Source organism: Copadichromis virginalis, linkage group LG2 (genome assembly GCF_057382275.1).
Source record: "Copadichromis virginalis isolate Kocher_CV1m ecotype Utaka linkage group LG2, C_Virginalis_male_GT1.1, whole genome shotgun sequence".
NCBI classification, from domain to species: domain Eukaryota; kingdom Metazoa; phylum Chordata; class Actinopteri; order Cichliformes; family Cichlidae; genus Copadichromis; species Copadichromis virginalis.
In genome coordinates this window covers 3,216,175-3,227,948 of record NC_140619.1, presented here as the reverse complement: position 1 = coordinate 3,227,948, position 11,774 = coordinate 3,216,175, and positions in this window count along the sequence as shown.

The following is an 11,774-nucleotide window of genomic DNA, read 5'->3' as shown; positions in this document are numbered from 1 at the left end:
GTACATGGGAATACTAATACTGTCTCCTCACCTAAACAGAAGAATTAGTATAGTCGGAGTGGAATTCAGCAGGTGGGGGAAGCTCGGTTGTGCTGACTCAGCTCAAAATAAACAAAATGACAACAAACAAAAATTTCTATTGAGAGCTGAAGTCGATTTTCTTTGCACACAGGCCAGCTGTGACCAGCAAGCCTGTGCTTACGCTCCTCTGAAGTTCACTGGTCTTTGTGGATTTGCACAGCTGAATTCAACAAGATGTAAGCAGATGTTTTATGGGATATCTTGGCTTTCCCACACTGGCACTAAAGTGCTCATATTGTATTTATACTAGCCAGTATCCAGTTGCCATAATGGTGGAATCTAATAAAAGAATCTCATCATCATCAGCTTGAATCCAAAGTTTAAATGAAGCTGTGCCACTCTAACCTAACTCTGACCATGAACACCACAACCACCCAGCACCAAGCCAACAGTGTTTTACTATAAATTTAAAGGAAAGCTAACCTATTTATCCCACACTCACCTGACCTGTATTTTCATGCAACCTTCAATACAGTTTGTTTTGAAGGATGTTTCACAACATGAAAAAAAAAACACAGCTTCACATTCTGTACAATGTCAGATTTAAAAATTAGGACATTACGTGTAAGCATTAAATTTCCAGCTTATCAAATACCACTGAGCAGTCTTCCTCTCCTGTCCTGTTTTACTTCTTGCTCCATCACCGAGTGAAGTTAATCTCTCCTCTCCCCAGGAAATACAGCAGCTGTACCTTTTACTAGCCTCAGTATTTTTGTTTGTTCAGCTATTTGTTCAGCTGAGGGTTAATATATACAGATATTCTCAAACTTCATGTTTGAGGAGTTTTGAGTGCTATAGAGACAAACAAATCTTCAAAGCAAAAAATGTTCATCAAAATCTTTTAAGATGTAACCATTCAAGTTACTCGATTAATTGCTTCAGTCCTTTACTGTAATAAGCAGTGCTATATAAATGTTGCTTTTATCTCCATCTGCTCAGACTGAGTGTCTTTGTGAAGACTCATGGTAACCTAAACAACAACAACAACAACATAGGTATGTGTCAATACAACTTTTAATTTTCTATTTGTCAAATAGGAAGCAATAGGCCATTATCACAGCAGGCATTTTGACTTTTGGCTCAGCTCCTTTTTTAAGTATTCCACAATAACACCCCAGCATCCACAACTGGCTGGTAGCATTTTTGTCAGGGTGGTGGGGGAAAAAGCAAAGACAAGCAACATCGTTTCTTTCTTTCTTTTTAATGTTTATTTATAAGATTTTAAGTTCAAAGTTACATAACGTCACACCAGACAAAGGACACAAGATTCAAAAACAATAACATTTAAGCACAGAAAAAAAAGAAGAAAAAACAGAAGCCAAACACACAACAACAAAAAACCCCAAACAGAAAAACAGGAAAGAAAGGGAAAAAAAATAAAAAGAAATAAATAAAAATACACCAGTTAGCCAGTACAAATCAAAAGTTCAAAAGAAACACCATTGTCCAAAGAAGATGATCTTCTGTGTGAGGTTAGGGAGGGCAACAGAGAGTTCACCAAGACCAGAAGATGTGGGAAACATGTCCAGGAAGGACTCAGGGTCCGGCAGAAGTGCAGTTTCACACAAACACAAAGTGCAGTCAAATGGGTTAAAGTTTATCTTGAATTCCCATTAATGTGATTGAGAAAAGGGCCCCAGATTTCAACAAACTTAAAATGTGTGTCAGCCAAACGATAACGAACCTCTTCAATATACAAACAAGCAATCATCTCACGTAGCCAAACCCTGAACAATGGAGGAGATGGTGATTTCCAGGCTCTGAGAATAAGTCTTTTAGCTACAATCATGCCAAACATTAAGGCTTTCTGAAGAGGACGTCTGAGTGCCAATGAGATTAGGGAGCAGCCTAGCACTGCAAGTACACCATCCGGCTCTAATTTTAAGTCATAAATCTGGTTATATATATTAAATATCTCTGCCCAGAAACTCCTGAGTGTGGGGCAAGACCAGAAAAGGTGACCAAGGGTTCCATCCATTGCTCTGCATCTTTCACACAAAGACGAAATAGACGGAAAAATGCTGCATAGCTTTGTTTTAGAAAAATGCAAACAATGAAGGACCTTGAACTGTATAAGTTGTAGTCTGGCGTTAACAGAAAGCAACATCATTTCTAACTTCTTATTGGTTAGATGTCCTCCAGTCCACCTAATGCTATGGAAAAGTATATAACATGATTCTTATAAACTTTTTTTCACATCAAATAATAATTACTGTTATTGTTACTTAGGGCGATCGTGGCTCAAGAGTTGGCAGTTCGCCTTGTAATCAGAAGGTTGTCGGTTTGAGTCCCAGCTTGGACAGTCTTGGTCATTGTGTCCTTGGGCAAGACACTTCACCTGCCACCTACTGGTGATGGTCAGAGGGGAATTATAAAGCACTTTGAGGGTCTCGTAAAGCGCTATATGAATGCAATCCATTGTTATTTAAACCAACTGTTAACTGTACATTTCTGTACATTTAAGTATTATGATTCATATTGCCGCATTCATTGACCTTGTTTATAGGTAATTTCATTGTTTAATCACATTAAATTGTTCCTAATTTAATGTTTAAAAGCACTTGAAAAAGGCAAAATCCCATGTAAAATTAGGGCAACAAACCGTATTTTCATTACTGGAAATAACCGTATTTTTATGAATAAGTTATTTTCTGTTATTTTACGGTATTGTTTTGGTGCCCCAGCTGCCAGAATATTACTGTTTTTTTAAGATGTTTTTTCTAACAGTGTACCATATCCTTCTTAAATACCGAACATTGTCATGTCGCTGTAGAATGTTTTGGTAGCCGTGCTGGTTCAGTCTGCCTTCAATTTTGAATAGTAAAAGTAGTAAAAGTAAATAAATCCTCAACAGTGTCACCAGCAAAGCACCCCCACAGCTCCTCCTCCATGCTTCAAAGGTAGAACTAAAGATCTCAAATTTGGACTCAAGACCAGACCAAAGCACAGATTTCCACTGGTTTAATGTCCATTCCTTGTGATTCTTGGCCCAAACAAATCTCCTCTGCTTGTTGCTTTTCATTAGTCATGGTTTCTTAGCTATTTGACCATAAAGGCCTGATTTACACCTCTGAACAGTTGATGTAGAGATGTGTCTGCTACTGAAACTCTGTGTGGCATTTATCTGAGCTCTAATCTGAGCTGCTGTTAACTTGTGATTTCTGAGGCTGGTGACTAGGATGAATTTATCCGCAGCACCAGAGGTGACTCATTGTCTTGCTTTCCTGGGATGGTTCTCATGTGAGCCAGTTTCATCGTGACTACACCATATGAGGCTCATTGAGAGAAGGCCAAGGGTTTGCAGCGCTGTCAGCAAAGCAAATCTAAAATATAAGACATACTTAGAGTTATTTATCATTTTTTCTTTGCTACATATTTCCATATATCTTGCTTCATATATTTGTATGTGCTTCAATGTAGAAAGTAGTAAAATAAAGAGTCAAAGGTTTGGGGTGTCCAAACCTTTGACTGGTAGTTTACCTGCAAAGGGTGGTCCATCATCAAATTAAACCCTGTACATTAAAAACAGGATGCCACTTAAAATTATATATTTTTGGCAATATAGTGTGTCTTGTAACACTTAGTTGTGTAACTGTTAAATTAGTTTAAAGTTTCAATATCAACATGTGGGTAGAATGAAGAAATGCAGAGGAGCTGCTATGTGATCACTTAATGACCACATGATTTATTTAATAAGCAGTTTGCTTCCTAATTAATGCTCTAATTAGGTTTTCTTCCTCTCAGTGCCACAAATCTTGCTCTCTTTCTATCTCTCACATGTACAGCACACATGAGGTTGACACACAAAAGTAAAACAAACACACCTTGACCTTGACCATCCATAGTGCAGGTATGCCTTCCCTGAGAGCTCAATATTAACCACAAAATCACAAGACCCACACTGCTTTAATGACCACTCCGAATTGGTTAATGACTGTGAGTGGTATGACTATGAGGAGCAGGAGAATAGTCTAGTATAACAGGAAATGCAAGTTCCTGTTCACCCAGTACGGTGCTGAGGAAAGAGGGTGTCAGAGGTCACAGAGACAGCTACAGTGGAGTCAATCACAGATTAACGAGAGAAGCCTACAGAGAGTGTACAGTAGATGGTAAAGGTAATTGGCTATGTATCACAGGCCTTCAAGCTGGCAGTAATTAAACCGTTACTTAAAAAGCCATCACTTGACCCAGCTTTCTCTAACCTCCAACCTACCTGTTATCTCAAAAATTCTTTAGAGTAGTTGTAAAACAGCTTACTGATCATCTGCAGAGGCAGGTTTACTTGAAGAGTCAGGGTCAGTCAGGTTTCAGAGCTCATCACAGCACAGAAACAGCTTTAGTGAAGGTTACAAATGATCTTCTTATGGCCTCTGACAGTGGACTCATCTCTGTGCTTGTCCTGCTAGACCTCAGTGCAGCGTTCGATACTATTGACTACAATTTTTTATTACAGCATCAGAGCATGCTGTAGGTATTACAGGTACTGCACTGCAGTGGTTTGTATCATATCTATCTAAGAGACTCCAGTTTGTGCATGTAAATGGAGAGTCCTCTTCACACACTGAGGTTAATTATGGAGTTCCACAGGGTTCAGTGCTAGGACCAATTCTGTTTACATTATACATGCTTCCCTTAGGCAGCATCATTAGAAGGCATAGCATACATGTTTATTGATATGCAGAAGGCATGGCACTTTATCTATCCATGATAACGCACAACAATTAAACTGCAGGAATGTCTGAAAGTCATAAAGACCTCGATGACCTTAAATTCAAATAAAACTAATGTTATTGTACTTGAACCTAAAAATCTTGCGGTATCTAGCCAGATCACTACTCTGGATGGCACTACCTTGGATTTCAGACACTGTGAGGAATCTTGAAGTTGTTTTTGGCTCGGATATATCATTTAATGCACATACTAAACAAATATTTAGGACTTGTTTCTTGCATTTATGCAATATCATCAAAATTAGAAAATTCCAGTCTCAGAGTGATGAAGAAAAACTAGTCCAGTATGAAAAGCGGGAAAAAAAGAGAGAATGCTTGGAAACTGCTAACATAATGGACAGGTTTTTGACAGGACTCCCACACAAACGCAAAGCAGGAGATGAAGCATCGCCAAATATGTTTCCAAACCAACTTCCTTCCAAGCCAAAGACTAGAAAATATGATGAAGCATACCTTCCCTTTGGCTCACCAAATTTGGACAATGGAAGCCGTTCATTAGCCATCTGTTACTGTGGCCATATTACAGTTTTAGTGAACATGGTAATGTAATACATTACTGTAGTCACAATAGTGTGTGATACTCAAATTTTGGTGCTGATCTGTTACCAAATAAATACAGACCTAGCATTGCTGATACCAGCACTCTTCACTTGTAAAACCGGCTAATATAGGGGAGAGCAGTGTGTAATGACTTATCATCATCTTGCCAAATTTGCACACAATTTAATGACCACTGAATCACTGTGATTTTACTCTCCACAATAACTAGTTAACATAACAAAGCAAATCATTTTTTGCAACCTAAGCTCTTCCATTAAACATGTTCATCAAACTCTGAATTTTAAGACACTCCGGAAAATGAATTCTGAGTTGAATTACTCTGAGATCAGCAAATCTGAGCTTCCTGGTCCAGAACAGCTTATTCAAGTTAATTTACCTAAGCAAACTATAATTAAGGGTGCTTCAATACTTGAAGTCTCATTAGAATGGTTTTATCTTTGCTTCGTGTTGTCAGCTTTGTGCTCATACATAAAAACTGTGTCTTCATTAAAACTATATGAGAATGAGGAAAACCCTCAGGTGGACCCAGACCCCCTGGACAGAACTCGTAGGTCTCAGCAAAGTCCTTCCAGACAACCAAAGAATATCCAGGTTTCTAATGTAGTGGTGAAAGTAATGTTTCAGTCATGACTCCTGTGGAATCTTCAGTGTTAGTTAATGTTAAACTGATTACCTATAAACTATATGCAGACATTCAAATAACATATTCTTCACAATGACAACGACAAAAACTTCCTCAAACTTGAACCTCCCCAACAAAGGATGTTTCATTTACTTAACTGGCTTAACTTTTGAAATCTGGCAACTACGTCCGTGTTTTACATACAGTTTTGTCTGTTAATAAGTGGCTATGCAGAGACATCTAGTGGATTTTAGAGTAAAGTGCAGCTTAAAAAGAAATGCCACTGCAAAACCTGGGCTGTAGGTGCCCTTCGATGTGTTTGTCCCACTGTGTCCTGAGCTACAAATCTGCTGTATTTCACAGATACCTGCCTATGAATGTCTTTAACTCCCTATACAAAGCGCGTATATCTATGTGTTTCTAGTGTATCATGTCAAGGTGCTGCACAGCTCCACCTCTACTTCTCTAATCCTCTCAGTCTGCACGTCTCTGTGTCTATGTCTCCATCTATCTGCTCAATTATCTGTGTATCTCTCATCAGGTCATCTTTTCTACTGTCTTCTCTGCCTTCAAACACGAGCCCTCCCGCCTTCCCTGCTACCAGTGTCCTTCACAGGTGCATAAACACATGAGAAACTGTATCTCAGCAGTTCAGATTTTCCTTCTGTATTTCTGTAAATGAGTACACTAAACTTGTGGATTCCTACTTTAGAAACAGGACCTCACACAACCTCCCATCTGTCTTTTATAAAGACAAAACTAAGCAAAAATGAAGCAGAACAGTAAAGTGCAGCAATTGGAATATTAACATTATCTGGACATCTTGTTCTCTCCACCTTCCTGCATCTGTCTGTCAGTCTGTCATCTCTCAGTCCTGATAACATCATGTTATCTGCTCTTCAAATTAAAACACCAGCCATATGCCCTTCATCAAGGTACACCGTCATATACCTGCTCAGTGTGTATTTGACCTTTATTAAAAGACAGAATCGTCACTGTCTTGCAACAAAGGTCAGAGGATGGTTCATTGTAAGGGTATTGGCCTTGGGTAAAATAAATTTTCCTTCCCTTTTGTTTTTCTTTTTAGAATTTCCTTTGATGTCACAGAGACAACTCTGTTTTCAGACTTAGAAATAAGAATCCCAACAAGGACCAGCAAGCATCTTTAATATTAAATATGGTCCCAAACCCATCTCAATGAATTGGCTTTGAACAGGCCCTCAAGCTGGCACTTGACTCAGCTGCCTTAACTAAGGTCTAGTAGAGCTCAGTGCAGCATTTGACCATAATAGTTTATTACAGCGATTAGAACATGCCGTAGGTTTAAAGGTACTGCACTGCAGTGGTTTGTATCATGTCTATCTAATAGACTCCAGTTTGGTCATGTAAATGGAGAGTCCTCTTCACACACTAAGAGTTCTGCGCTTGGACCAACTCTGCTTACCTTATACATGTTCCCATCAGAAGACATAGCATATATATTTTTACTACTATGCAGATGATACCCAACTTTATCGCTCCATGAAGCCAGATAACACAAACCAATTAGATAAACTGCAGGAATGTCTTAAAGACCTCAAGACCTGGATGACCTAATAATTTTCTGCTTCTGCTTTTCACATTTATTTTCAGATAAAACTGAGGTTATTGTTCTTGGCTCTAAAAATCATATATAATAATAATAATAATAATAATAATAATAATAATAATAATAATAATAATAATAATAATAATAATAATAACAAGGTAACCTTACAATAGTACAAAAAGTAAATAAATAAATAAAAACAAATAAAAACAAGGTAAATAAAAAAAACAAGCATGAAAGTATAAAAGCTAAACAAGGTAAAAACAGACTAAGATGGAATCATGGGGAAGTATGTGCATCCAAAGTCTTGGGGCAGAACAACTAAAGGCTCTGAGTCCCATGGAAGTCATGGGAGCAGGTGGAACAGACAGAAGGGAAGCTGAAGAAGAGTAGAGTGTACGAGGGGGTGAGTACATAGAGAAGATCAGATATATAAATATATAAACTGTTTATTTTTGATAAATGATATAGAAGGACTGGATCAGGTTATCCTGATCCCCTCATTAAGCAGCAATAGGTCTAGGCTGCTGGGTGCTTCGTTATGATGCAGTGAGTGTTTCTTCTTCACTCATCTCTTTTTTCGCTCACTAGGTTTCTTGCTGTTAAAAGGGCATATTTTATATACCGGTATTATACTCTTCCTCCAAGGGTGGCTGGCCTCTCCCTTAGAGATAGGGTGAGAAGTTCGGCCATCTGGGAGGGGCTCAGAGTAGCGCCGCTGCTCCTCCACATCGAAAGGAGCCAGTTGAGGTGGTTCAGATATCTGACAAGGATGCCTCCTGGGTGAGGTATTCCAGGCATGTCCCACTGGAAGGAGGCCCCGGGACAGACCCAGGACACACGGGAGAGATTCTGTCTCTCGGCTGGCCTGGGAATGGGTGGATGTTCCACCAGACAAGCTGGAGGTGGTCGGGGAGAGGGAGGTCTGGGGTTCCCTGCTTAGGCTGCTGCCCCCACAGTCTTGCCCCGGATAAGTGGAAGAAGATGGATGGATGGATATTAGCTGACCTATTTGGTATATATCAACATGGTGTGCAGTGTGTCCATAAACTGCCAAACAATGTCCTTAAAAATGCTTGCCTGCATGGGGTTGTCTGATTGTTGGGGTTTTCTTTGTGTTATTATAGGTCTTTACCTTACAATATAAAGTACCTGCAATTTTCTGTGATTTGGTGCTGTATAAATAGAACTGGATTTAATTCTCTGCCGCTCCTGGCTTCCTCATGCAGTACATACGTTCCTCTCTTGACCCCCTGTGCTTTCTCTATAATAGGGTGTCACGATGACACAAAGGTCGAGTGCAGTCCTTCTGGCCTTCTCTGTCAACATTCTTAAAACAAAGACTGAATACGTAGTTTTTTCACTGATTATCACCTCTCGTCTTAATTCACCCCGTGGCCCCATGGTTCATCAGTTTTATACTTAAGTAGCTACTACAGCTCTGCACATCACTCTACCTCTCTCGTGACCTCCACAATACATATTGATCATTTGAAACGAATGACTTCTAATTTGAATTTTTTCCTTTGCATCACTTCCTTAATAATAACTTCTTGTAATAACTTCTCATGTCTGATGGGCCAACAAGGAGGTGGATACACCAAAGGGCTCACTGCATTTCTTATGGATTTGAGAATCACCTTTTTGTCATTTTTGTAAATTTAACTAAAATCAGTTTGTGGCGGAGGCGTGGCCCCGGGCGCAGCTGCAGGGGAGGAGTGGAGCGGAAGGCTCAACGGGGCGGCGCCGCGAGGCTGGTAAGAACAGCTGATATTGTTTATGGACTAATGATGGTCTCCTCCGCTGTGTTTATAGTGAGACGAGGAGGAGCGGCCAAGAGAGATCAGCTGGGCTCGAGCTGACAGACGGTGCGACTGAGTCAGCTGTCAAAATACAAATATATCAATAAACGAGGAAGTTGGCTATACCTGCCTGTGTGTGCGTGTGTCTGTGCTGGGTGTACTCTACAAGTGGTGCCGAAACCCAGGAAGAGTGCCGGTGGGGACATGTCCGACCCACAGGCCACGCCACCCGCCCAGCCTCTGCAATTCTTGGCGCAGATGCTGGCGGAGATGGCGACGATGAGCCGGGATCAGGCGGCCGACCAGCGTGCCCACCTGGCCGCGCTGCGGGAGCAGACGGACCGACAGACGCAAGTTCTGGAACGGCTGGTCGGGGCCGCTGCCACGCCGAAGCCCTTGCCGCTGTCGGTGTCGGTGCCCCGGATGGGGGACGGGGACGACCCACAAGTTTTTTTGGAGACCTTCCGGGCCACGGCGGAGGCTTGCCAATGGCCGCGGGAGGAGTGGGCTCCGCGGCTGCTCCCCCTGCTGTCTGGGGAGGCACAAACAGCGGCCCTGAGTCTGCCTCCGGCGTCGAGGAGCAGCTTCCCGGACGTGAGCCGGGCGGTGGTGGACAGGCTGGGGCTCACCGCCGAAGACCATCGCCGGCGGTTCCGGGCCTGTCGGCTGGCCACAACAGACCGACCATTCGCCTGGGCCCGGCAGCTGCGCGACGCGGCGGTTCGCTGGCTGCAACCGGGAACATCGGAGGGCGAGACGAAGCTGGTGGACAAGGTGGTGCTGGAACAGTTCACGGAGGGATTGCCAGCGGAGACGGCGAGATGGGTCCGGTGCCACCGGCCCGCAAGCCTGGAGGTAGCGGTGACGCTAGCGGAAGACCACCTTGCCGCTGGAGCAGGGGAACCCGGGGACGCCGGACGGAGGCCGAACAAACAGGCCCCAGTGCCGGCCCCGAGACGCCGTGTGCCGGCACCAGGGCAGGCAGAGCGGCTGCCGGCGCTGAGCCCCACTAACCCTTTCGCGGCGTTGGTGCCGTCCAGGGCAGCCGAGCCAAGTGGAGCCGCCCCCGAGCCACGGAGAGCAGCACAGACGCCGGGGCCGGAGTGCTGGAAGTGCGGGCAGCCGGGGCACCTGAGGAGGGATTGTCCGCTTATGGAAGTGGGGCAGGTGTTTCGTGTTGCTGGCGCCCCAGCACCCTCCCCCGGTCCAGGAGGGACATACAGTATTCCGGTAAGGACTCGAGGGGGTATACGCCAGGCGTTGGTGGACACGGGCTGCACGCAGACCCTCGTACACCAAAGCTTGGTTCGCCCCGGGGCATTGCTGGAGGCAGAATGGGTGGAGGTGAGGTGTGTGCATGGTGACGTTCACAGGTATCCCATTGTGCCGCTGTTATTAAAGTATAAGGGCAAAACGCATAGAGTAACGGCGGCGGTTAGCCCGCGCCTGTCGCACCCCCTGATTCTGGGTACCAATTGGCCGGGGTTTCATCAGCTACTGGGGCAGTACGCGGGGGTGCGATCACGACCGGAAGCGGGGTGTAGCGTGTGCGCGGCATTCAGCGGTGACGCGGGGTCGTCCGACACCGACTCCGGGGGGGAGGAGCTGGCGGGTCCCTCACGGGACGTCCCGCCGGCCCCGGAAGTGTCCCCCATGGGCGATTTCCCACTGGAGCAGTCTCGTGACGGCACCCTACGCTCAGCCTTTGACCAAGTGATGGCTATTGATGGTCACGTGGTGCGCCCTGAGGCCGCGCAGACCTACCCGCGTTTCGTCGTATTAAACGACCGATTATATCGAGTGAGTCGTGACACTCAGACAGAGGAAACACACACCCAGTTGTTGGTGCCGCAGGGCCGCCGGGAAACGCTTTTCCAGGCGGCCCACTATAACCCCATGGCAGGGCATATGGGCTATGAGAAAACTCTGGAGCGAATAACGGCCCGATTTTATTGGCCGGGCATCCGAGCGGATGTGCGCCGCTGGTGCGCGTCCTGCCCGGACTGCCAACTTGTTAACCAGCCGGCCATACCGAAGGCGCCGCTGCGCCCTCTCCCCCTCATTGAGGTCCCGTTTGAGCGCATCGGCATGGACCTCATCGGGCCGTTTCACCGGAGTGCACGCGGCTACCGCTTTGTGTTAGTCCTGGTGGATTACGCAACGCGGTACCCGGAAGCAGTTCCGCTGCGCACCATCTCTGCAAAGAGTGTGGCGCAGGCACTGTTTCAGGTCATCTCCCGAGTCGGAATCCCGAAAGAGATACCGACTGACCAGGGCACGTCGTTTATGTCTCGTACACTGCGGGAACTGTACGAATTACTGGGCATTAAATCTATTCGGACCAGCGTCTACCACCCGCAGACGGATGGGCTGGTGGAGCGGCTGAATAA